The 25,610-nt window shown below is 45.2% G+C and overlaps 1 protein-coding gene across 6 annotated transcripts in view; it reads left to right on the top strand.

Moving 5' to 3' along the window:
- Nucleotides 1-2,264: 2,264 nt before the first annotated feature.
- The window catches only part of FLT3LG (fms related receptor tyrosine kinase 3 ligand), a 330,696-nt gene continuing 307,350 nt past the window's right edge, over nt 2,265-25,610 (top strand). For all 6 annotated transcript variants that reach the window (XR_005744019.1, XR_005744023.1, XR_005744022.1 and 3 more), the window contains exon 1: nt 2,265-2,498. The gene's annotated coding sequence lies outside the window, so the exon portion shown is untranslated. The remainder of the gene's footprint in view (nt 2,499-25,610) is intronic.

The raw sequence follows: 25,610 nt of genomic DNA, 5'->3' as shown, positions 1-25,610 counted from the left end.
ATTTAACCCCTTCCTCACCCCCTAGTGTGAACCCCTTCACTGCCAGTCACATTTATACAGTAATTAGTGCATTTTTATAGCACTGATCGCTGTATAAATGTGAATGGTCCCAAAATTGTGTCAAAAGTGTCCGATACGTCCACCGCAATATCGCAGCCCTGACAAAAAAAACGCAAATCGCCGCCATTACAAGTAAAAAAAAAAAAAAAAAATCATAAATCTATCCCCCATTTTGTAGGCGCTATAACTTTTGCGCAAACCAGTTGCTTATTGCGACTTTTTTTATTTTTTTTACAAAAATACGTCGAAAAATACGTATTGGCCTTAACTGAGAAAAATAAATGTTTTTTTTTTTAAAAAATTGGGATATTTATTATAGCAACAAGTAAAAAATATATATATATTTTTTTAAATTGTCGCTCTTTTTTTGTTTATAGCGCAAAAAATAAAAACCGCAGAGGTGATCAAATACCACCAAAATAAAGCTCTATTTGTGGGGAAAAAAGGACGTCAATTTTGTTTGGGAGCCACGTCGCACGACCGCGCAATTATCAGTTAAAGCGACGCAGTGCCGGAAGCTGAAATTTCGCCTGGGCACGAAGGGGGTTTATGTGCCCAGTAAGCAAGTGGTTAAGGAGATAATTCCAAAAAAGACAGCGCCGATGTCTACGGCGCATGCACCGTAGACAACGGCGCACAGGCACACTGAGCGTGCCACTACTAATGGCGATCATGCCATTAGTGGCGGCTCCCGCATGCGCAGAAGTGACGTCATCGCTCCGGGTATCATGGTGGCGACGGAGAAGGTGTCCTAGGACCGCTGCGGGGGCTTCGTTCTCAGGTAAGTAATTCATAATGAGCTAGTATGCGAGCATACTAGCTCATTATGCCTTTGTCTTGCAGGTTTTTTTTTCTTTTTTTAGAAGGTTTACTTCCACTTTAACCACTTACCCCCCGGACCATATTGCTGCCCAAAGACCAGAGACCTTTTTGCGATTCGGGATTGCATCGCTATAACAGACAATTGCGCGGTCGTGCGACGTGGCTCCCAAACAAAATTGGCGTCCTTTTTTTCCCACAAATAGAGCTTTCTTTTGGTGGTATTTGATCACCTCTGCGGTTTTTATTTTTTGCGCTATAAACAAAAATAGAGCGACAATTTTGAAAAAAATGAATATTTTTTACTTTTTGCCATAATAAATATCCCCCAAAAATATATAAAACACATTTTTTTTTCCTCAGTTTAGGCCGATACGTATTCTTCTATATATTTTTCATAAAAAAAAAACGCAATAAGCGTTAATTGATTGGTTTGCGCAAGTTATAGCGTTTACAAAATAGGGGGTATTTTTATGGCATTTTTATTAATATTTTTTTTTACTAGTAATGGCGGCGATCAGCGATTTTTTTTTTCGGTACTGCGACATTATGGCGGACACTTCGGACACTTTTGACACATTTTTGGGACCATTGGCATTTCTATAGCGATCAGTGCTATAAAAATGCATTGGATTACTATAAAAATGCCACTGGCAGGGAAGGGGTTAACACTAGGGGGTGGGGAGTATGCCTGGGTGTGTTCTTACTGTGGGGGGGGGGGGGGGGTGGCCGCACTAGGGGAAATCACTGATCCTCTATTCATACATTGTATGAACAGAAGATCAGCATTTCCCCTGCTGACAGGACCGAGAGCTGTGTGTTTACACACACAGCTCCCGGTCCCCGCTCTGTAACGAGCGATCGCGTGTGCCCGGCGGCGATCGCGCCCGCCGGGCACACGCACGGGAGTCGGGGGCGAGCGGGGGGGGGGGGGGGCGTCGCGCACGCGCCCCTAGTGGCGGCTCAAAGAGCCGCCGTATAGCTACGGGCTCTCGCCCAGCAGAGCCGACCTGCCGCCGTAGAATGACGGCGGCTGGTCGGCAAGCAGTTAAGGCTAGGTTTTATGCATTTTTTTTTTTTTTTTTTGCATTTTCAGTTATGCAGAAACACACTACAGTCCATTTAACATGGTTTCCTACAGATGTAGTTAACATCTGTGCATTTTATGGAAAGGGAGGGTTTTTTTCTGTTTTTTAGTTGCAGAGACTTCAATGGTTTAAAGATGTGTATTAAAAAAATGCAAAATGCACTTGCAATATGTAAACTGCAACCTGCACAAGTGTGAATCAGGCTTTAGGATTAGAATTTATATATATAAAAAAAAAAAAAAAAAAAACCCTTGCATGATGTGTGAGTCTGGGAATGCTTTCACTTTCACTTTGTACGATCCATGGGAAAGGGAAAGGAAGATCCAAGGACCCCAGGGAAGACACGAGATCTCCCTTTCTGACTGAGTCTGTGTGGATGTGATGTATGGGGGGAAATTCACAAGACACACACGTGGGGAAAACAGCTCTGGACGGGGATTTCCACAGCAAGCGATCATCAGAGTGACCATGCTGTGCTCTCAGCTATCAGCAGCACAATTGGAACGCTGTCATCCTAAACCTACCCTTCAGGTAAGTGAGAAAAGCTTATTGCAGATCTGTATCACACATGTGTGTCTATATGGAAAGAGTGATTATCAAGAATACTAATAGTGGACTCTGAACCCTTGTCCCTCAGCACAGCCAGGGTTATACAATGGAGTGTTGTGCATTCTTTGTGTGTCTTTTCTGCTGATGGCTTTATACAAACTTATCACGTAAAATAAAGGGATAGCAATTGCAGAACTTCCTAAGTAAATTCTCTTAGACTGGCTGGTCTGCTGGGTTCAGCGCTGTCAGTTAGGGCTGTTTATACGTCTCGCAGTGTTTATCGCTCTTCTGAGAAATCATTTGTGGTTAATCATTTTTTAAGAGGCATTTGACAGGCGACTCAGAGTAGTTAAGTCGCCTCCTGAGCGCCTGTTTTAACCAGTGAAAGCCCGTAGCACCTTGTTGAAACAGAGTGTATTAAACACGATTGTGGCGCAGTCCTATTCAGTGCAATGGATCACGTTTGGCGGCGATTCTATCTGAAAAAAGCTATATGCTAAAAATAACAAACTTTACTATCAGTGCTTAGTGCCTACCTGACCAAAAATAAAATAAAAACCTGCTGCAACCCCAAATATTGAAATACTCAGTACCTGGGAAATAGTCTAGAAGTGAGTGTCTCTTTAGGTCATGATGTGCATAAATATCAGCAATATATGATCAATTCATCAGATATGTGCAAATTTCAAGCTGAGAAAGTGCTAAGTGCAAACAGTGCACAGTGTCTCTTTAAATGCAAAAATGCATACAATGTTTGCTTAATTCATCACCAAAAATCATATGCATCAATGTGCTTATATTGTGCAATAAATAATCATGCAAAATAATGTGTATAATAGTAGTTAGTCAGGTTGAAAAAAGACACAAGTCCATCAAGTTCAACCATAAGAAATAAAATAATAATAATATCGTACAATCACATATACCCAATTCTATACCCACAGTTGATCCAAAGGAAGGCAAAAACCCCAGCAGAGCATGATCCAATTTGCTACAGCAGGGGAAAAAATTCCTTCCTGATCCCCCGAGAGGCAATTGGATATTCCCCGGATCAACTTTACCCATAAATGTTAGTACTCAGTTATAGTCTGTACATTTAGGAAAGTATCCAGGCCTTTCTTAAAGCACTTTACCGAGCTGGCCAGAACCACCTCTGGAGGGAGTCTGTTCCACATTTTCACAGCTCTTACTGTGAAGAAACCTTTCCGTATTTGGAGGTGAAATCTCTTTTGCTCTAGACGTAAAGAGTGCCCCCTTGTCCTCAGTGTTGACCGTAAAGTGAATAACTCAACATCAAGTTCACTATATGGACCCCTTTATATATTTTTGCATGCTGATTATATCTCCCCTTAATCTTCTCAAGAGTGAATAAATTCAGTTCCTCTAATCTTTCCTCATAGCTGAGCTCCTCCATTCCTCTTAACCACTTGAGACCCGCGCTGTAGACGAAAGACGTCCACAGCTCTCAAGTGCCGGGTGGACGTCCTGTTTACATTCTCCGCGCACACCGCTGGGGGCACGCAGCGGGGAGACACTGTGCCCGGTGCATCGCTGGGAAGCCGATGCGCGTGCCTGGCGGCCGCGATGTCCGCCAGGTACCCGCGATCGGCGGTGACAGCAAGGATGTGGAGCTCTGTGTGTAAACACAGAGCTCCACGTCCTGTCAGGGAGAGAGGAGACCGATGCTGTGTCCCTTGTACATAGGGACACAGCATCGGTCACCTCCCCCAGTCAGTCCCCCTCCACACACAGTTAGAACACACCCAGGGAATACATTTAACCCCTTTCTCACCCCCTAGTGTTAACCCCTTCCCTGCCACTCACATTTATACAGTAATTAGTGCATTTTTATAGCACTGATCGCTGTATAAAATGTGAATGGTCCCAAAATTGTGTCAAAAGTGTCCGATATGTCCGCCGCAATATCACAGGCCTGACAAAAAAAAAAAAACGCAGATCGCCGCCATTACTAGTAAAAAATAAATAAAAAATAAATCATAAATATATCCCCTATTTTGTAGGCGCTATAACTTTTGCGCAAACCAATCAATATACGCTTATTGCGATTTATTTTTTAACAAAAATATGTAGAAGAATAAGTATCAGCCTAAAGGAATTTTTTTTTTTTTTAAATTGGGATATTATTATAACAAAAAGTAAAAAAATGTGTTTTTTTTCCAAAATTTTCTGTCTTTTTTTGGATATAGCGCAAAAAATAAAAACCGCAGAGGTGATCAAATGCCACCAAAAGAAAGCTCTATTTGTGGGAAAAAAACGATAAAAATATAATTTGGGTACAGTGTTGTATGACCGCGCAATTGTCATTCAAAATGCTTCAGAGCTGAAAGCTGAAAATTGGTCTGGGCACGAAGGGGGTTTAAAGCGGTGGTTTACCCTTAGAGGGCACTTTTTAGCCTTAGATTCCTGCTCGTTTTGTCTAGGGGAATCGGCTATTTGTTTTAAAATATGAGCATTACTTACCCGTTTACGAGATGCATCCTCTCCGTCGCTTCCGGGTATGGGCTGCGGGAATGGGCGTTCCTTCTTGATTGACAGTCTTCTGAGAGGCTTCCGACGGTCGCATCCATCGCGTCACGATTTTCCGAAAGAAGCCGAACGTCGGTGCGCAGGCGCAGTATAGAGCCGCACCGATGTTCGGCTTCTTTCGGCTACGAGTGACGCGATAGATGCGACCGTCGGAAGCCTCTCGAAAGACTGTCAATCAAGAAGGAACGCCCGCTCCCGAAGACCCATACACGGAAGCGACGGAAGAAGATGCATCTCGAAAACGGGTAAGTACGGATCATATTTTAATACAAATAGCCGATTCCCCTAGACCGAACGAGCAGGAATCTAAGGGAAAAAGGGGAAAAATTGAATAAATGGGAGAACTCCCGCTTTAAGTGCCCAGTAATGAAGTGGTGTTTTACATCCTTGCTTTTAAATGGGTACATTTCTGACACCTTTGTTAACAGACAATACTTCTTTTCAACACCACCACCACATTTATCTGTACTTATTGTGCCAAGTTCACCCAAAAAGGAGAAATTAGGACGTTTAAAATATTTCCTCTGTTTGGAGCGTGCCCCCACTGGCTCTTCCCATCTCAAAGCTTCTTTGACAGCTATGACCAGTTGTGGTACTGGGGCAAATTCAAAACCTGCAACAGGGTCATCTACCTCCACCCCACTGTCTGAGGGTTCAATTGAGAAATGGCTCGGCTGTGAAGGGCCTGGAGCCTCAAGATCATCCCTAATAGGGACTGACATAGTGTTGCCAGCAGGGTTATGGGTATGACCAGAATCCGCTTTACTCAGGGACTCGCGGACCACCTTTCTGACCAGTGCTTCCACTTGTTGGTCTCCACCCTCTCTTTTGCGACTTTAGAAAAGCATCGCTTGCAGAGCGAATTGCCTTCAGGAACCTGGGCCTCGCATACCCAGCAGGCTTTCCTCACAGAGCGGCTGGAGTGGTAGTGAGAGTGTCACTCAGAGGTGGTTTTAGACTCCTCTCTGTGGTACCTAGATCTAAAGGGAGATCTATGACGTCTGGAGCTTGAAGAGGAGTGACGACGTTGAGACCTAGGACGGTCTTTGCCATGCTTTGGTGTTCAGACCTAAAAGTGCTGTGTGAAAAAGAAAGGGATAAGAGCTCCTGAAGGAGTGAACCCAAGCATCACAGGCAGAAAATAACTAACTCCTATCTGCAGCGCAAGGGTTGGCCACAGGAGGGCAGTGACAGATCCATGGCAAGGCAGTTTGAAACTGAAATGAACCATTAAAGCCTTATGAGGAACAGGAGTGACAACAGGCACAAGAGAACACATAACAAACATAGCCAGCACCTAGGGACCCTGCAGCAAACAATTTACCTTGTAAACCAGAGCCTAGGCAAACCACTGCATAAGCCTTCAAGTCATCCCAAGGAATAGCTGCTTTGACAACTATTTAAATCTAATAATGATGTCATCGCCCCACAGCGCGCCTGCGCCGGAAAAATGTTGCAACCCGGTGGCGACCAATCGCATGCGCAACTGCCGCCACCATTTTGGCTAAACCGCACCTGCACGTACCAAGCACGGAATCTTCATTCGTGGCTTGCAGATGCGCAGACAGGTCCTGGCGACTTCCTGAAGCGGCGAGCTGGAACGCAGCTGCGCTCCAGCCGCCATGGCCACTCACTGGAGCTTGATAGAAAATAAGGAGACAAACAAAACACAGAGATACAGCTGCCATATAAAACAAATATCTTTGTACATTACAACCACCATGGCACGATCGGAAACAGAACCTGGGACTGGGGAGCTGTTTGCTCGACCCACTGCAAGATCGGGCGTTTACAAGGCCTCCTGCTAATAGCTGGGACGTTTGACCATATTGCCTGCCAATGGCCAGGTTAGTAAGCTCTTCATGGTATCGCATCATATTGCCCATGTCCACCTACTAATAGCTAGGATTGCTGGACTGCAGAGAGGATCATCGCTACCCACCAACGTATCGCCGTGCACACCACCAGGCCTGGATTACAGAAAAAATTGTGAAAAGGTAAGACTATATCTTGGTCCTAGAAGGAGGACAAAAAAAGGAACACGGCCTCTGGCCCAGAACAAAGATTTATGGGAGAAGAGTCCTATGAGGTATGAGGGGCGGGATTAACCCACATGTAGGCTGCCATGGAGTCTGTCAGGAAATGGAATTTATCTCACTCTGGGATTGTTTTGATTGGTCAAAGAACAAGTCAGACTATCACAAAGTCGGATCAAAGTAGTATCCTGTTCATTCAAGTCGGATGGATGTAAGACCAATGTAAGACCAATGTAGGACTGATGTCGCAGAGCAAAGTAGGATGAAAGCCGTACTGCTGTCGTGTAGTATAGTGTGAACCTAGCCTTAAGAACTAAAACATTGAGGTCTTCTATAGTGTGGTCCGGTTGTGAGAAGTGATGTCCCACAGGTGTGCAGAAACTGTCTTCTTTATTTTCTCAAATTTTCCTCAAAAGGAAAAAAAAACGGGCAGTCTGCCAAGTTTTTCACAACATTGTCTGTGCTGGTAGAGAACTATAACATTGCAACTTTCCATTCTCGGATCAAAGGAATGAACTTCGGAATAACGAGAGCATAACGGCCTGATGGACCGTTTTCATCGGTCCAAACCGATCGTGTGTAGGCCCCATAGGTTATTTAAAGTGGATGTAACAATGTAGAGAATACGATTTCCTATCATCTGTGCCCAGTCTTGCCACACATAGTTAATCCAGCTCTGAGCAATCCACTTTTATTGTTCAGTGAAAATTAACAGACTTACAGATAAAAACCTGTCTAAATAAAAAGTCCTTTCCTGACAGACTCCATGGCAGCCTACGTGTGGGTTAATCCCGCCTCTCATACCTCATAGGACCCTACTCCCATAAAGCTTTGCTTCTCCCAATAGACTGTGTTCCTTTTTTGTCCTCCTCCTAGGACCTAGGTAGTCTTACCTTTTTAAATGTGAAGATTTCTCGAAGTTCCAGTCCTGGTCGTTGCACTCATGGGAGATCTCAGTTTCTGGAGTCCAACAAGTCCCAGCTATTAGCCGGGTGGATAGAGGCAGTATTCAAAACTCCAATGCCTTATAAAGCTTTTTGAACCAGCCATTGGCAGGCAAGCAGTATTGTGGCCAAACGTCCCAGCTATTAGCAGGAGGCCTTCCCCCACAGACGGTTTCCCAGATGGTGCATCTCTGAGCCTCATGGTTCCCAGACTGGACGGATCGTTTTTGGTATCGTATTATCTGCATTTGTTATTGGCAGCCTGTTTATGTTTGTTGTTTGTCTGCGCTAGTGCCCTTCCTGGTTATGGCGGCTGGAGCACACCTGCGTTCCAGCCTCTCTCCCCTGAGTCTACTGCGCGTGTGCGAGCCCCCTCCGGTTCGCGCATGCGCAGTTACGGCTAGTACCGCTGTTCGCGCATGCGCGCGAGGTACTTTCAGTCACGCCGGACACTGCGCAGGCGCACAGAGTACACGGCGGGGCGCGGTGACATCATCAGGAAGCGGCAGCTTTTAAAAAGCTGTCAGTCTCAGCATGTTGTTGGGATCTCCTGACGCATGCTGTTTCTGCTTCCAGGCACATCGCTTGTCGTTTAAGGTAGGTGCCTGTTGGCACTCTGTTTTATATCCATACTGTTGCCTTCTTTGAATGCCTCACCCTTATGGTCATGTTTTCTCTATATGCATCAATTACAGTGTGTATCCCTGCCTATTATGGATGTGTCACCGCCCCCCAGTGGCCAACCCACACGCCGCAGGTAGGATGGAATTTTTATTTCCTCTACCTGTCTGTTGGGTTTTAGGTGCAATTTTTAATTATTTCCCTACCATCAGCCCTTCTAGGTCTGATCTACAGCCCTCAGTACATGAAGAAACTGTTGTTTCTAGATCGCAACATCGTCACTCCAGATCAAGTTCTAGACATCCAAGATCACCTTCTAAACATCACAGTGATAAAACTAAAACCACATCTGACCGTCATTCCCACCGTCATTCCAGCCATTCTGATAGGAGAATCTGCTGGGGGTGCAGAGCTCAAGTTCCAGAAGGCAAATCCTTCTGTGATTCCTGTTATGCTTGTGCTGCTGGTGAAAGAGAAAATCATGATCAACAGGTGGAGGCTCTGGTCAGAAAAGTGGTTCAGGAATCTCTGAACAAACCTGTTCCCAATTGTAGCTTTCCTTCTCCAATTGTCCCAGCTCCAATCCATATTCAGGATGATTCTGAATTACCGGGTCCTTCTCAGCGTAATCGTTCACCAAGTCTGTCTTCTACTAGTGAAGTAGAAAGTATTGTCAATTCTGCAGGATTTGATTTCTCTCTTGTTCCAAATCTAGTTAAAGCCGTTAAAGCCGCATTAAAGTGGGAAGATCCGGTTGAAGCGCCTTCCAAACAGAGAAAATATTTCAAGCACCTCAAAAAGGAGCGTCCCAGTTTAACTCTCCTAGGGGAACTTGGAGAAATGATTACTGATGAGTGGACAGCCACGGAAAGGAAAAATTCATTGCTCTCTAAAGTCGCAAAAATGTATCCATTCAAATCTGAAGATGTTAAACATTTGGAATCTGCTCCTTTGATTGACGCCGCATTAATGAGGTTAGTGAAACATGTTACTCTTCCCCTGGAAGACACTGTTTCATTTAAAGACGGTTTGGATAGGAAGATTGATACAGATCTCAAACGCATATACGTCACAGCAGGTATGGCCTGCAAACCAGCTCTGGCCCTCGCAGCCCTATCTAAAGCAATGGAAGCTTGGACGGATGAAGTGGATTCTACCCTGTCAAATCTATCCGATCATGTGTTCAGAGATCTACCACTCCATGAACTCAGAATGGCGACTGCCTTTCTGGGTGAGGCCTCCCTGGATATTATCCGTTTAGTGGCACGGGTCATGCTCTCTTCTGTCACAGCTAAACGTGCCCTATGGCTTCGTCCTTGGGTAGCCGATCCAGCCTCCAAGCAGGCATGGTCTCGGATTCCCTTTCAGGGGTCCTCCCTGTTTGGGAACAAACTTGATAGTGCTATCACCCGTGCCACAGGGGGTAAGTCGGGGTTCCTTCCCCAGGATCGCCGTCCCTTCAATCAAAGAAAGTTTTTTCCCAGACAAGACCAGGATCGCTCAAGGGAGGCTCGTCGGTACAAACCTGGTAGAGAGTTCAGGAAGAACTGGAGAAGAAACCAGCCTTCTGGTCAGAAGTCCGCAAAAGGGGCATCTTCTGGTAACCGTGACACCTCTAAGTCCTTTTGATATAGGGTCGGCTCAGACGGATCGAGTTGGAGCTCGACTTCTGCAATTCCGCCATGTCTGGGCAGCCTCAATCAAAGACTTTTGGACAATCAAGACAGTATCCACGGGACACTCCTGGACATTTGTCAGTCCACCTATACTCCAATTTATTCCCACAAATCTACCCTGCTCAGAAGAGAAAAAACAGATTCTTCTAACATACACAAACACTCTTTTGGCCCAGGGCGCCGCCATACACGTTCCAACGGCAGAAAAATTTCAAGGAATGTACTCACCTCTGTTTATGGTCCTAAAGAAGACTGGCTCCTGGAGGCCAGTGATAGACCTGACACACCTGAACACCTTCATCAAAAAAGAGAAGTTCAAGATGGAGTCCTTACTCACAATACGCCAGACGATTCTACCGGGCGATTGGTTGATATCTATCGAATTGAAAGACGCCTACTTTCATGTCCCAGTAGCGATAGAGTTTCAGAAGTACCTTCGCTTTGCAGTGGGCAGTACTCATCTCCAATTTACTTGTCTCCCGTTCGGGCTTACAACATCGCCTCGAGTGTTTTCAAAGCTCTTACTGGCCGTCGTGGCCTTGATCAGGACAAAAGGCATTCGTCTTCACCATTATTTGGACGATCTGCTGTTACTTTCACAGAGCAAAGAACAACTACTGACACATCGGGCCCAAGTCATCCTTACTCTAACTGAGTTTGGTTGGCTTCTGAACAAAGAGAAAAGTCATCTGGATCCCACACAGTCTCTTGTTTTCCTCGGTGCCCAATTCGACACGGTCCAGAGCACCATTTCCTTACCCTTGGAAAAAATCCCAATAGTTCGGGACAGGATTCGTCTAGCACTGGACTCTCCTTTTCTCAAAGCCTCACTTTGCCTCAAGATAATAGGCACCATGGTGTCCACAATTCCCATGGTAAGGTGGGCACAGTGGAGAATGCGTCCCTTCCAGAAGGGTTTTCTTCAACAATGGGATCCAAGCTCCCGAGATCATTTGGTTCGGATAACCTGGTCAATGCGGGAAAGTCTTTTCTGGTGGCTTCTACGAGAGAATCTCCTCAACTGTCTTTCAATAGCCCCTGTCTCTTGGGTCACATTTACATCCGACGCCAGCAGCAAAGGCTGGGGTGCTCTTTGCCTAAAGGAAGTAGCTCAAGGGAAGTGGGACTGGTCACCTCGGAAGGTGGTTTCCAATGTCCTGGAACTCCGTGCAGCCTTCTGTGCCCTTCAAGCCTTTTCTCATCTAACCAAGGGGTCGTCAGTCCTCCTAAGGATGGACAATACGACAGCGGTGTCATACATAAAGAGACAGGGAGGCACTCGCAGTCTTTCTCTACTGAAGGAGATAGAGCCGATCATGTCCTGGGCTCAGACATATCTGACAGATCTGACAGCAGTTTTTCTCCCCGGGGATCAGAATCTACAAGCAGATTTCCTATCGAGGACGACACTCAACAACAACGAGTGGTCTCTCCACAGCGAAGTATTCAGCTGGATCCTATCACTAGGATTTGTGCCGGAAGTAGACCTGTTTGCATCCCCATGCAACTTCAAACTGGAGAAATTCTTTACGAGAAGTCGCTGTCCCCAGGCGTTCGGGGTGGATGCCCTAACAGACCAGTGGATGTTCCACAGAGCCTATGCCTTCCCTCCAGTCCCGGTCGTTCTCCGGTTCCTATCGAGACTCAGGTGGGAGGAAGTCGAGGTAGTGGCAATAATTCCTTACTGGCCCAACAGGCCCTGGTTTCCATTGTTATGCCAGCTGAGCTTCCGGGATCCAGTTCCACTCCCGATCAGACCAGATCTCCTGTTGCAGGGAGCGACCCCTCACCCTTGCCCGGACCATCTACATCTAATGGTCTGGTTCTTGAGAGGGAAAGGTTGGAAGAACTAGGTTGTCCAAGTCAAGCATTATCTACCTTACTAAGTGCTAGGAGACCAAGTACCAACAGGATCTATCAAAGAATATGGTCTAAATTTTCGGTTTACACCTCCTCCATGAACGGTTCACCTAAGGATCCCAGAGTTCAAGATGTTTTGGGTTTTCTCCAGACAGGGCTAGATCTACCATTGTCAGTCAGTTCCCTGAGAGTTCAAGTGTCAGCGATATCTGCCTTCACATGAATATCCTGGGCTAAACACGTCCTTGTCAGACAGTTCTTCAAAGGAGCTATGAGGCTGAGACCTCTAAGAAGACCAAGGTTCTCCAAATGGGACCTCCCATTGGTTTTGGACTTTTTCTCAGAAGAACAAAATCTGGTTCATCTATCTATTAAAGATCTTTCCCTCAAGGTTGTCTTTCTTGTTGCCATAACATCTGCCAAAAGAGTCTCTGAAATTGGTTCCCTAGGATTCAAAGAACCATTCCTCACTTTCTTTCCAGACCGTGTTGTGTTGGTCCCGATGCTGGGGTCCAAGCCCAAGGTAACATCAGTTTTTCACGAAAACCAAGAAATTGTCCTCCCCACTTTTCGTTCCTCTGAGGACTCTATTGTTCATCCTCTGGATGTTGGGAAAGTCCTGAAACAATATTTGGAAGCTACAGCACCCTTCCGCAAAACGGATCATTTGTTCGTGTCTTTTCATGGGAAGAACAAAGGGATGCGGGCTTCTTCCAGAACCATTTCAACATGGATCGTCCAAGCAATTCACAGGGCTTATAAGGCAAAAGGGTTGGCTCCTCCTGAAGCGGTAACTGCTCACTCCACTCGGAGCATCTCGACATCATGGGCGGCTGCCCGACATGTTTCTCCGGAAGTCATCTGCAAAGCAGCTTCCTGGTCGTCTTTAAATACTTTTGTGACGCACTATTGCGTAGAACCGGCTTCTTTATCGTCGGTTAATTTTGGTTTGCATGTTTTATCTGTTGACAATGTCAATTAAACCTTTTTGTTAACCAGCAATTGCCCACCCGGGTGTGTTTGGCTAGTCATTTCCCACACGTAGGCTGCCATGGAGTCTGTCAGGAAAAAGGAAAATTTATATGAAATACTTACCGTAATTTTCCTTTCCTGATGGACTCCATGGCAGCCGGAGTTCCCTCCCCTTTGCTGGAGTAGGCTATATTACGGAACACAGTCTATTGGGAGAAGCAAAGCTTTATGGGAGTAGGGTCCTATGAGGTATGAGAGGCGGGATTAACCCACACGTAGGCTGCCATGGAGTCCATCAGGAAAGGAAAATTACGGTAAGTATTTCATATAAATTTTCCTTTTTCCGTCCCCTTGGCTTCGAGTGACAGGGTTTTTACATATCTCGTGCACTAGCTTGGACACATGCTGGATGTTTATCATAATATGGGGGGGTGATCCACAGTTACAGAGAGGTAATGTAAGTCACTCGAAGCAAGGGGACGGAAAGGACTTTTTATTTAGACAGGTTTTTTTCTGGAAGTCTGTTAATTTTCACTGAACAATAAAAGAGGATTGCTCAGAGCTGGATTAACTTGGTGTGGCAAGACTGGGCACATATGAAAGGAAATCTTATTCTCTACATTGTGACATCAAAAAAATAAAATAAATTTTTTTGGGGTTTACATCCACTTTAACCTTCGGTTAAAAAAATGGCAACGTGCTTTAAAAATCCACGCATGCTCAGAATCAAGTTGACGCATGCTTGGAAGCATTGAACTTCGTTTTTTTCAGCACGTCGTTGTGTTTTACGTCACCGCGTTCTGACACCATCGTTTTTTTAACCGATGGTGTGTAGGCGCGACGGACCATCAGTCAGCTTCATTGGTTAACCGATGACAACGGTCCTTCAGACCGTTCTCATCGGATGGACTGATCGTGTGTACGCGGCTTTAGTCTATACCTTTTTCTGACACTTGTTTCTTGCAAAGTTAAAATCAGTATATTTATATCAGAGACCCTAGAGAATAAAATGGTGGTTGTTGCAATATTTTATATTACACGGTATTTGCGCAGCGGTCTTTCAAAAAAATTTTTTGGGAAAAAAATACACTTCAATGAATTAAGAAAAACTATACAGTAAAGTTAGCCTTTTTTTTGTGTGTGTATTGTGAAAGATGATGTTACGCCGCGAGAATCGTAAGAGAATATATACTGTATATAGTTTTTTTTCAGCTTTTATGCCGCGTACACACGACCGTTTTTAATGTTACGGAAAAAACAATGTTTTTCTCGATGTGATTCTTGTCAAGCCTGCCCTGCATACACACGATCGTGAAAAAAATAATGCTCAAGCACGTACGGCGGCACTATAAAGGGGAAGTTCCATTCGATCTGCGACACCCTTTGGGCTGATTATGCAAATTTCCCTTCTCATAACCTGCTTTTTTCCCCGTCGTTAAATTCTACACACGACCGTTTTTCAGGACGAGAAAAAATAGAGCATGCTCTAAATTGTTAATGTTTTTAATGACCAATTAAAAAAATGTCATTTTTCTCGCCATGAAAAACGGTTGTGTGTACGCGCCATTAGTCTGAACAAAAGAAAATGTGTGTGTGTGTATAGCAAGTCTTATACTTGTAGCCAGGGCTTTTTTTCAGGGGGAACTTGGGGGAACTCAGTTCCAGCACCTCTGGCTTAGACCCTTTGGTGTCTGCTCACCACAATCACTTGTAAAACACAGAAGTCTGGTTTCTGTGTTTACAAATGACAGCTCTGCACTCTGTGTGTAACCCCCCTGAACTCTGCACTCTGTATGTAATGCAATTCTGGTATTTAATGCCCCTTTAAGACCCTTCTACTGTTTTTGAAATCTGAACAGGGTCGTGGTTGAGTTCCTGCACCTATTTTCTGAGAAAAAAAGCTCTGCTTGTAGCAATATGCAAATGATCAATCACCTGATCATGAAAATGATTTTTTGCTTATAAACAACCAACACAGCAAGAAAAGTTCAACATGATCAACATTTGTCTATTGCTTACAGTTAAAACAGTGATTTAGTACAGTTGTTTTCTGGAAGATGCAATTACTTTTATCAAAGCCATTGTCATATTAAAAGCCCAACATAACTGTATCAACACAATAGAATCAGCATGACAGCTGAATTTTAAGACAGAAAGATCAGCAATAGCAGCCTCTATGACAAGGTCCCTTTAAGGAGTTTTGCAATTCAATTTAAAGACTTCTGACATAGAAACAGTTCCCAGAGGACACTATGCCATTCAGCTTCCTCATCCAAGCGTGTCAAATACCGAAAACTGGCCATTAACCCTGTAATCTGAATAATATTCTTTAGATCTATGAACGGCTTTGTAGTATGAGAGCTTACAAGTTACCTGACTGCACACTAGATGATTTAGGGGGGATTTCTACATATTTTTGCAGTTTAAATAAATCTAAAGGAGATTGAACAGCAATTATTCATTCTGATTGCTGGATGTATGGCTAGCCTAATGTTAGCCTCACAAGCATCCTTTTACTTTTAGGATTACACGTTGTCAATATTTTTTTTTACATGTCACACACTTTTGCTGCCTTGTTTTGATTCCAAGTTACGTTCAAAATCACAATTGTTCTAAAATTTTTCCTTCTGATAAAAATATAATTATTTATATAAAATATACTGGCCGGGATTCAGATACATTGGCGTATCTTTGAGCGGGCGTAGCGCATCTCATATGCGCTACGCCGACGTAACGTAGAGAGGCAAGTACTGTATTCACAAAGCACTTGCTCCCATATGTACGCCGGCGTAACGTAAATGGACCGGCGTAAGCCAGCGTAATTTAAAGTAGCAAGGCAGTGGGCGTGTTGTATTATAATGAAGCGTGAATGCATGGCCGATCGAACGGCGCATGCGCGCGCATGCTCAGTATCACGTCGCAAATACTCCCTAAGATACGTCGACTCAATGTTTTGTCGACGTGAACGTAACCTACGCCCAGCCCCATTCGCGTACGACTTACGCAAACGACGTAAAATACGACGCTGTTCCGATGTTTCCGATGTCCATACCTTAACATGACTTACCCCTGCTTTATGAGGGGTAAACTTACACCGGACGTACGCCTTACGTAAATGGCGTAGCTAAATCCGACGGGCGCAAGTACGTTCGTGAATCGGCGTATCTAGGTCATTTGCATATTTGACACGTAAATCTACGGAAGCGTCCCTAGCGGCCAGCGTAAATATGCACCCAAGATACGACGGCATAGGAGACTTACGTCGGTCGTATCTTGGCCAAATTCAGGCATATCTTGTTTCCAGAATACGCTTCAAGATACGACGGCGCACATTTGGACTTACGACGGCGTATCTGGAGATACGTCGTCGTAAGTCCTTTCTGAATCCCGGCCAATGTGTGTATGTGTGTGTGTGTGTAAGTATATATATATATATATATATATATATATATATATATATATATATATATATATATATATATATATATATATATATATATATATACACATACATACATACATACACACACACACACACACACACACACACACACACACACACACTCACCAGCCACTTACAACAGCTCCGATGAACGGGAGTGAACCACAACTGCGGATAGGGAAGGATTTCAATGCTCTTCTCTATGTGAGAATTCAGTATTGGACCCCAGGCGTCACTCCACACAAACAGGAGTTTGGGGGTTCTCTACATCATCTCTCTCTCTCACATAAGGGAAGGCGTTGAGCTACTAGGATGGACGTATTACAACAAAGCCAAAGCCTAGCGATAAAATCATATAATGGAGGTAAAGATTCCAATGCACAACTGTATGCAAGTGATCATCAGTTAAACATAGAGTCGTGCATTAGGCCATTAAGGGAGTATGTAGGAAATACCGTCAACCCTTAGCATAGAAAGTTAGGGCGAACATGTTCAGTAACTTAGGGCATAGGCCCATAAACAACTCATGTCAAGCACGTAGTAAGTAGGATTAGTGGTAGCAACTAGTAATTGCATAAGAGGTATTTATAGCTCAGCTTATTTGTCGGCTGCACATCCATGATGCAAATCTCCCATTCCACCACACCCTAAAGGTGCTCTATTGGATTGAGGTCTGGTGACTGTGGAGGCCATTGGAGTACCGTGAACTAATTTTCATGTTCATGAAACCAGTTTGAGATTATTTGAGCTTTCTGACATGGTGCATTATCCTGCTGGAAGTAGCCATTAAAAGATGGGTTCACTGTAGTCATAAAGGGATGGACATGGTCAGCAACCATACTCAAGTAGATTGTGATGTTTAAATGATGTTCAGTTGGTACTAAGGGGCCCAAAGTGTGCCAAGAATATATCCCCCACACCATTACACCACCACCAGCCTGAACCATTGATACAAGGCAGGATGGATCCATAATGTCACGTTGTTTACACCAAATTCTGACCCCATCATCTGAATGTAGCAACTGAAATCAAGACTCATCAGACAAGGCAATGTTTTTCCAATCTTCTAATATCCAATTTTGGTGAGCCTGGGCAAATTATATGCTCAGTTTCCTGTTCTTAGCTGACAGGAGTGGCACGTGGTGTGGTCTTCTGCTGCTGTAGCCCTTCTGTTTAAGGTGCAATGTGTTGTGCGATCAGAGATGGTATTCTGCATACCTTGGTTGTAACGAGTAGTTATTTGAGTTACTGTAGCCTTGCTATCATCTCAAACCAGTCTGCCTATTCTCCTCTGATGTCAACAAGGCATTTTCATCAACACAACCTCCGCTCACTGGATATTTTCTCTTTTTTGGACCATTCTCTGTAAACCCTAGAGATGGTTGTGCGTGAAAATCCCAGTAGATCAATTTGGTGGAGGGCCCTGCTTGCTTGCCGAGGTGAGGGAGGGACTCGGAGGGAGGCGCCAGCCTTTTCCCAATACAGGACTGTAGATATAGAAGGTTTGCATCAGACCAGTGCATGGAAGCGTGCGGCGCAACATGTAAATGTGTCGCCTGCGTGTACAGGTCCTCTCTGTGTCCATTTAAGAGTCTATCTTAGAAAAAGCCCACATCAGTGCCCATTAATGCAGCCTCACCAGTGGCCATCAGCGCAGCCTCATCAGTTCCCATCAATGCAACCTCACCAGTGCCCATCTTTGCAGCCTGTTAAATGCCCATTAATGCAGCCTCACCAGTGCCCATTAATGCAGCCTCACCAGTGCCCATAAATGCAACCTCACCAGTGCCCATCAGTGCAGCCTGATCAATGCCCTTCAATGCAGCCTCGCCAGTGATCATGAATGCAGCCTCACCAGTGCCCATCAATGCAGCCTCACCAGTGCCCATCAATGCAGCCTCACCAGTGCCCATCACAGCAGCCTCACCAGTGCCCATCAATGCAGCCTCACCAGTGCCCATCAATGCAGCCTCACCAGTGTTGATCAGTGCAGCCTCACCAGTGCCTATCAATGCAGCCTCCCAGTGCCTGGGGATTAGAGAGAGGAGCACCACCGGATCACACAGAGCGGAGATCTCCTGCTGTGACACCTGGCGGTCGCTGTCATACGATGTCCCGCCTCCTAGACAGACTCATATGATAGACGTCACATGTCCTGGCATTGGTCCTAGAGGCTGCAAGGTGTTACAGTGGGAGATCCCCGCTCTGTGTGATCTGGTGGCGCTTGCTCTCCCCCTTACCCTCCGTGGCAGTGCTGAGGCCCGAAAAATATGTTTTCTTGATTATACATCACGGGACACAGAGCCTTAATTACTTAATGGGTTATGTAGCCACCACAGGCAGTGGCATCTCCAGCTTTCATATTTAGGGGGGGCACATGGGGGGACAGGGACAAAAGTAGGGGGGCCAACTATAAAATGCAATTATATATATATATATATATATATATATATATATATATATATATATATATATATATATCCTGGGGCCCTTTACTACGATCCCACTATGGGCCCTTTCACATGTTCTGCAGTGAGCTCCCTTCCTACTATACTGGGGCCCCCCAGGGTGGCAGAAAATAAGAGATATATGTCACCAGCACACCAAGAAAATATGAGGGTCCAAAGCAGTGGGAGAACTCTCAGGTTTGCAAAGGTTGTCTTGCCACCGGGCCCTGGTGTTCTGCCACAGTGGGGATCCCCAGCTGTCCTGTCCCTGCTATTTACAGAGCTGGTCTGGCGTCTGTCTCCTTGGCAGCGGCGGCAGTCTATTAGGACCTAGTGCTGGTGACATTATGGGTGCATGCATGGGAAGGCTGGCACTATTGGTTATAGAGAGCCGAGCCCCCAGCTGGTCACCTAGCAGCAGTAATGCTGTATAACCTTCTCTGTTGACATGCTGATCGGAATGTGATCAAGGTAATGCTCCCAGTCAGATCTAATAAACACAGTATTTATTAGCATCAAGAGTACAACCACATAAATATAATCAACCGTATGATCAGCAGCCATGTGGGCTCTATGCCTGTAAAGTGTGGGCTTTGATCAATAAAATCACTGATATTTATGACTAGGATTTGACTAAGAGCATCACCTGGATTGCATCCCGATCAGCATGTCAGAGAAGGGTCCACTGCTTCTAAGCAACCTGCAGGGAGCTCAACTGTCTACAACCAATAGAGATGGGCTCGGGTGTGTTTGAAATCCCACATGCCCGATCACGCCAGGAAGCCGACACTCCACAGTGCTAATCAGGGCTGGACTGGGGCAAAAATTTGGCCCTGGACTTCATCCAGACTGGCCCAGTTTGACAGGTCTCTCCCATGGCGGCCAACAACTCCCGCACCCCCCCACCCAAGCCCCCTCTCCCCCTTCACTAGCCACTAGCTGTTCTACTTTATTAGAGTATAATGGCTGGTACTGGTACTCTTATAGGCAGACCAGTGGGGAAGCTAGACATTATTTCACCCGGGGCAAAGAATCAGTTTGGTGCCCCCCCTTATGGGACAAGATTAGAAAGAAGTGAGAAACTCCCAGGCCATAGCTGTTGAGTCAGCTGTCTGTCCCCTCCCCCATGCTCCTCTGGTCCTCCCCCTGCTTCTTTGTCCCCCCAGGTGAGCGCTGTGGGGAGGGAGAGGAGGTGAGTGCTGTGGGAAGGGAGAGACAGAGGAGCAGAGGGAGGTGGCGGTCCGCTATCACTGAAGCCGGCCCACTGAGCCATCAGCCCACCGGGAAACTCCCAGTAGTCCCAATGGCCAGTCCATCCCTGGTGCTAATCAATGTATGGGCTGCCTAAGAGCTAAGACCAGCCATAGACAGTTTAAATCTCAGCTGGTTCAGCAGAAACTGGCTGAGATTTGAACCGTTAATGAGCAGATTCTCTTATAATTATCACTAGTGGTTGCTGTATAGTCACTAGTGATAATCACTGTTTGTCGGGAGAATATAATTGCTGGGCAGGAGGGATATTCCCCTGTCACCACTGTCTGTTGATGGGGGAATCATGCAAGTTTCTTTCCTGCAATTTGTGGATGCAGGAAAGAAATTTGCACCGTATATTATCTGCCTAAGTGAAAGTGAAAGTAAATTGTGAATGTTTTGAAAGAACAGGAGAGGGGGAGAGAAGGGATGGAGATAATGTAGTTCAGTGATTACAGTGTACTGCAGTCTGCAGTGCACACACTTAAACACGGCCCAGGCTAAAATATCTGGTTGTGTGAGCGCTCGCATTATGCAGTGTCGGCGAGCACAGAGAGGGGGAGGAATCCCCCGCAGAGCTGACTGGGGACGCTCTCCCTCTCAGGGAGCAAAATACAAAAATTGCAAAAAAAAAAAATGTTTTTTTTTTTTGGGGGGGCACATGGTGGGGCACAGCATGATGTTGGGGGGGGGGGGGTCAGGGCCCCCTCTGGCCCCCCCTAGGGACGCCTCTGAACACAGGTGATTGGACACTGGTTAACCCAATTAAAATTGAGTTCCTCCCCTATATAACCCCTCCCAAGTGAGTCTGGCCCTCGGTCCACGGCTGCATTGCCCGACCGGTCAGTCCGCCCCTGGACCCAGGTACGCCCAACTACTGTCCGAAAGTCTGGCCAGAAGTAGTCTCCACAGAATTATTGTGGCAAAAAAAGCCATACCGCTGATGTGGAAACAATGCTAAGGGACTCAACTATGCACAAACACGTAGGAACTGGGGTGCAGAAAAATAGCAGCAATTGCTCTGGACTGATGAGTCAAAATTAGAAATATTATGCTGTAGCAGGAGGCAGTTTGTTCGCCGAAGGACTTGAGAGTAGTACAATAATGAGTGTTTGCAGGCCATGGTGAAGCATTGTAGAGGTTCCTTGCAAATTTGGGTCTGCATTTCTGCAAATTTATTAACTTTTTGATTATTGATTAAATCTCCTATGGGACCAAGTGCATGTGGTACTTGGTCCCGTTCTGATTCTTAACACCCTGGTGCATTAAAATAAAAAAAAATTCTGTTTGTGCTGTCTATGGACGCAGAGGGGCTGATTTACTAAAAGCAATGCGCTGCGCCGTTCATGGCTTAATTGGCACGCCGGATGAATCCTTAATTAGGCGCATGAACCGGCGTAGCAGCGGGCGCAATGCAATTAATACACCCCAAAATACATTCTGCTGCTTCTCCTGAGTACGGGGATACCACATGTGCGGGACTTTTTGGGAGTCTAGCCGCATACGGGACCCCGAAACCCAAGCAATGCCTTCAAGATTTCTAAGGGCATACATTTTTGATTTCACTACTTATCACAGTTTCGAAGGCCATAAAATGCCAAAATGGCATAACACACCCCCAAATGACCCCATTTTGGAAAGTAGACACCCCAAGCTATTTGTTGAGAGGCATAGTGAGTATTTTACAGCTCTCATTTGTTTTTGAAAATTAAGAAAGAAAATATATATATATTTTTTTTCTTTTTAAAATTTTCAAAACTTTGTGACAAAAAGCGAGATCTGCAAAATACTCACCATACCTCTCAGCAAATAGCTTGGGGTGTCTACTTTCCAAAATGGGGTCATTTGGGGGGGTTTTGTGCCATCTGGGCATTCCATGGCCTCCGAAACTGATAGGGAGTGAGTAAAATCAAAAATTTACACCCTTAGAAAGCCTGAAGGCGGTGATTGGTTTTTGGGGTCCCGTACCCGGCTAGGCTCCCAAAAAGTCTCACATATGTGTTATCCCCGTACTCGGGAGAAGCAGCAGAATGTATTTTGGGGTGTAATTCCACATATGCCCATGGCATGTTTGAGCAATATATCTCTTTTTTCCCGCAACTTTTGTCAAAATATAAAATATTCCATGGACTCGAGATGCCTCTCAGCAAATAGCTTGGGGTGTCTACTTTCCAAAATGGGGTCATTTGGGGGGGGGTTTTGAATTGTCCTGGCATTTTATGCACAACATTTAGAAGCTTATGTCACACATCACCCACTCTTCTAACCACTTGAAGAAAAAGCCCTTTTTGACACTGTTTGTTTACATAAAAACATATTTTTTTTTGCAAGAAAGTTGAACCCCCAAACATTATATATATATTTTAAAGCAAAGGCCCTACAGATTAAAATGGTGGGTGTTGCATTTTTTTAAAGCACTAAAACACACTATATTGCCCAAATTATTGATGAAATAAAAAAGATGATCTTAGGCCGAGTACATGGATACCAAACACGACATACTTTAAAATTGCGCACAAACACTCAGTGGTGACAAACTACATACATTTTTAAAAGCCTTTAAAAGCCTTTACAGGTTACCACATTAGATTTACAGAGGAGGTCTACTGCTAAAATTACTGCCCTCGATCTGCCCTTCGCGGTGATACCTCACATGCATGGTACAATTGCTGTTTATATATGACTTCAGACCGACGCTTGCTTTCGCCTTTGCGCAAGAGCAGGGGGGGACAGGGATGCTTTTTTTTTATATATATATTTAGCTTTTTTTATTTTATTTGTAAACTGTTCCTTCCATTTTATTTATTTTTTTACCATTTTTATTGTTAATTCAGGGAATGTAAATATCCCTTATGATAGCAATAGTTAGTGACAGGTACTCTTTTTTTTTTTTAAATGGGGTCTATTAGACCCTAGATCTTTCCTCTGCCCTCAAAGCATCTGACCACACCAAGTTTGGTGTGATAAAATGCTTTCCCAATTTCCCAATGGCGCTGTTTATATCCGGGGGGGGGCATTCCCTCCCACTGAATGTAAAAGCAGTCTTAGCCCCTAGGACTGCTTTTACATTAAAGCCGACTGCTGGCTGAAAAGAATGATACCAAGATGATACCAAAACCCGCAGGCATCATTCTGGTATAACCATTCAAAGTCCAGCAACATACCAGTACGTTGATGGTTCTTGTTGGACATGTATTGTAATGTTGGCTGAACGAAAAAAAGATTGATCGGTGGGTATGCCCACCATTAGAATACCTCCCTTCATCCACCCATTTCTAATGATGGGCATACATGCACCATTTATATATGCCGAAGCATGGGGGCATCCTCCCGCAAAAAAAAGTTATGCCCCGTACACACGGTCAAACTTTTCCACGGGCAAGCCTTCGTCGGAGTTTCGATCGTATGTACGCGGCATAAAAAGTTATGCGCGTACACACGGTCGGACTTTTCCACTGGAAAGCCTCAGTAGGAATGTCGCCCGTATGTACGCGGCATTAGGAGCAAAATCGCTCCTCTGCCCCTAATGCCCCCATGCTTCGGCATATATGCTCTTTTTTTAACTGTGGTGGTGAAATCACCTCCTACAACACTGGAGTCACGGCTTTATATATCATGGGAGCAAACGCTGTTGCTGTCAAGATAAATAAGTCCGCGCAACAGCTGAATGGCGTACCTGAAAACAGTAAAGTAAATTACATTCCTGAAAAACAAGCATGAAAAAACATAACAACAATAAAACTTTGCAGAATAGAATACAGTAAAAAAGAGCAGAACAATAGAGAGAGAATTGAGAGGGAGAGAACAATAAAACGACAACTATTTTTATTTTATTTTTTACTTTTTTTTTAACACTTTTTTTGTAACTGTAAGGCCTCGTACAGACGACCGGACTGTTCGCTGAAATCGGTCCGCCGGACCGTTTTCAGCGGACATGTCCGGTCGGAGATTTCTGTCTGATGGTTGTACACACCATCAGACAGAAATCCGCACGGACAGACAGCGCGGCGACGTGCGCGACGCTGGAAGGTCAATGCTTCCACGCATGCGTCTAAGTCATTTGACGCATGCGAGGGATGGCGGCCGGTCGGACATGTACGGTAAGTCTGTACAGACGACCGAACATGTCCGATGGACAAGATTCCAGCGGACGTGTTTCTTAGCATGCTAAGAAACATGTGTCCGCTCGAAAACGGTCGGGTGGACAAATGTACGCTGGAAACCTGTCCGCTCGGACGTACAGACGACCGAACATGTCTGCTGAAACTGGTCCGCGGACCAGTTTCAGCAGACATGTTCGGTCGTCTGTACGAGGCCTAACTGTTCAACTTTTTGGTTCCAGGTTTGGGTCTCTCAAAATGCGATGGCATCTTGGGAGACCCTGTGTAAGTGTGCCTAGCCTGTGAAATGTTTTACCCTACGCTGATACTTCACTCGTGTGTGGAAGCGTTCAAAACATTCACCAATACAAAGACCAGGATCGTCAGGACAGCGGGGACAAAAATAACGGGTGTCACGCCTATATCCGCGCTTGCTACAGACACAACATCTTCTTTGGGGGGCTTGTTGGGTAGGGGTGTCTCTCATGCAGTCGGCTTACTGCATTTGGTAGGGGATGGTGAGGTACAGAACCGCCTGGATACAGGAGTTCTAAGATGATCTCATCCTGGAATGTAAGGAAGCATCCACTCCATCCTGAAGCTTTGTATAAGACTTAAAGCGGGAGTTCACCCATTTATTAAAATTTTTTTGTTCTCCCTTTAGATTCCTGCTCGTTCGGTCTAGGGGAATCGGCTATTTGTATTAAAATATGAGCAGTACTTACCCGTTTTCGAGCTGCATCTTCTTCCGTCGCTTCCGGGTATGGGTCTTCGGGAGCGGGCGTTCCTTCTTGATTGACAGGTTTCCGAGCGGCTTCCGACGGTCGCATCCATCGCGTCACTCGTAGCCGAAAGAAGCCGAACGTCGGTGCGGCTCTATACTGCGCCTGCGCACCGACGTTCGGCTTCTTTCGGAAAATCGTGACGCGATGGATGCGACCGTCGGAAGCCTCTCGGAAGACTGTCAATCAAGAAGGAACGCCCATTCCCGCAGCCCATACCCGGAAGCGACGGAGAGGATGCATCTCGTAAACGGGTAAGTACTGCACATATTTTTTTTTTTTGTTTTAATTTTTTATTTATATACAGGGAAACATGGGGGTCCATGGGAGCCCCCGCAGCATTACAGACATCTGCAGAATAAATAGGGTAGAACAAGACATCAAAAGGCAGAACATAACATTAAAGACTGGGCAGT

This window comes from Rana temporaria, chromosome 10, assembly GCF_905171775.1.
Source record: "Rana temporaria chromosome 10, aRanTem1.1, whole genome shotgun sequence".
NCBI lineage: Eukaryota > Metazoa > Chordata > Amphibia > Anura > Ranidae > Rana > Rana temporaria.
Note: the sequence above shows the minus strand (reverse complement) of the source record. Positions and strands in the feature narration are given on the sequence as shown.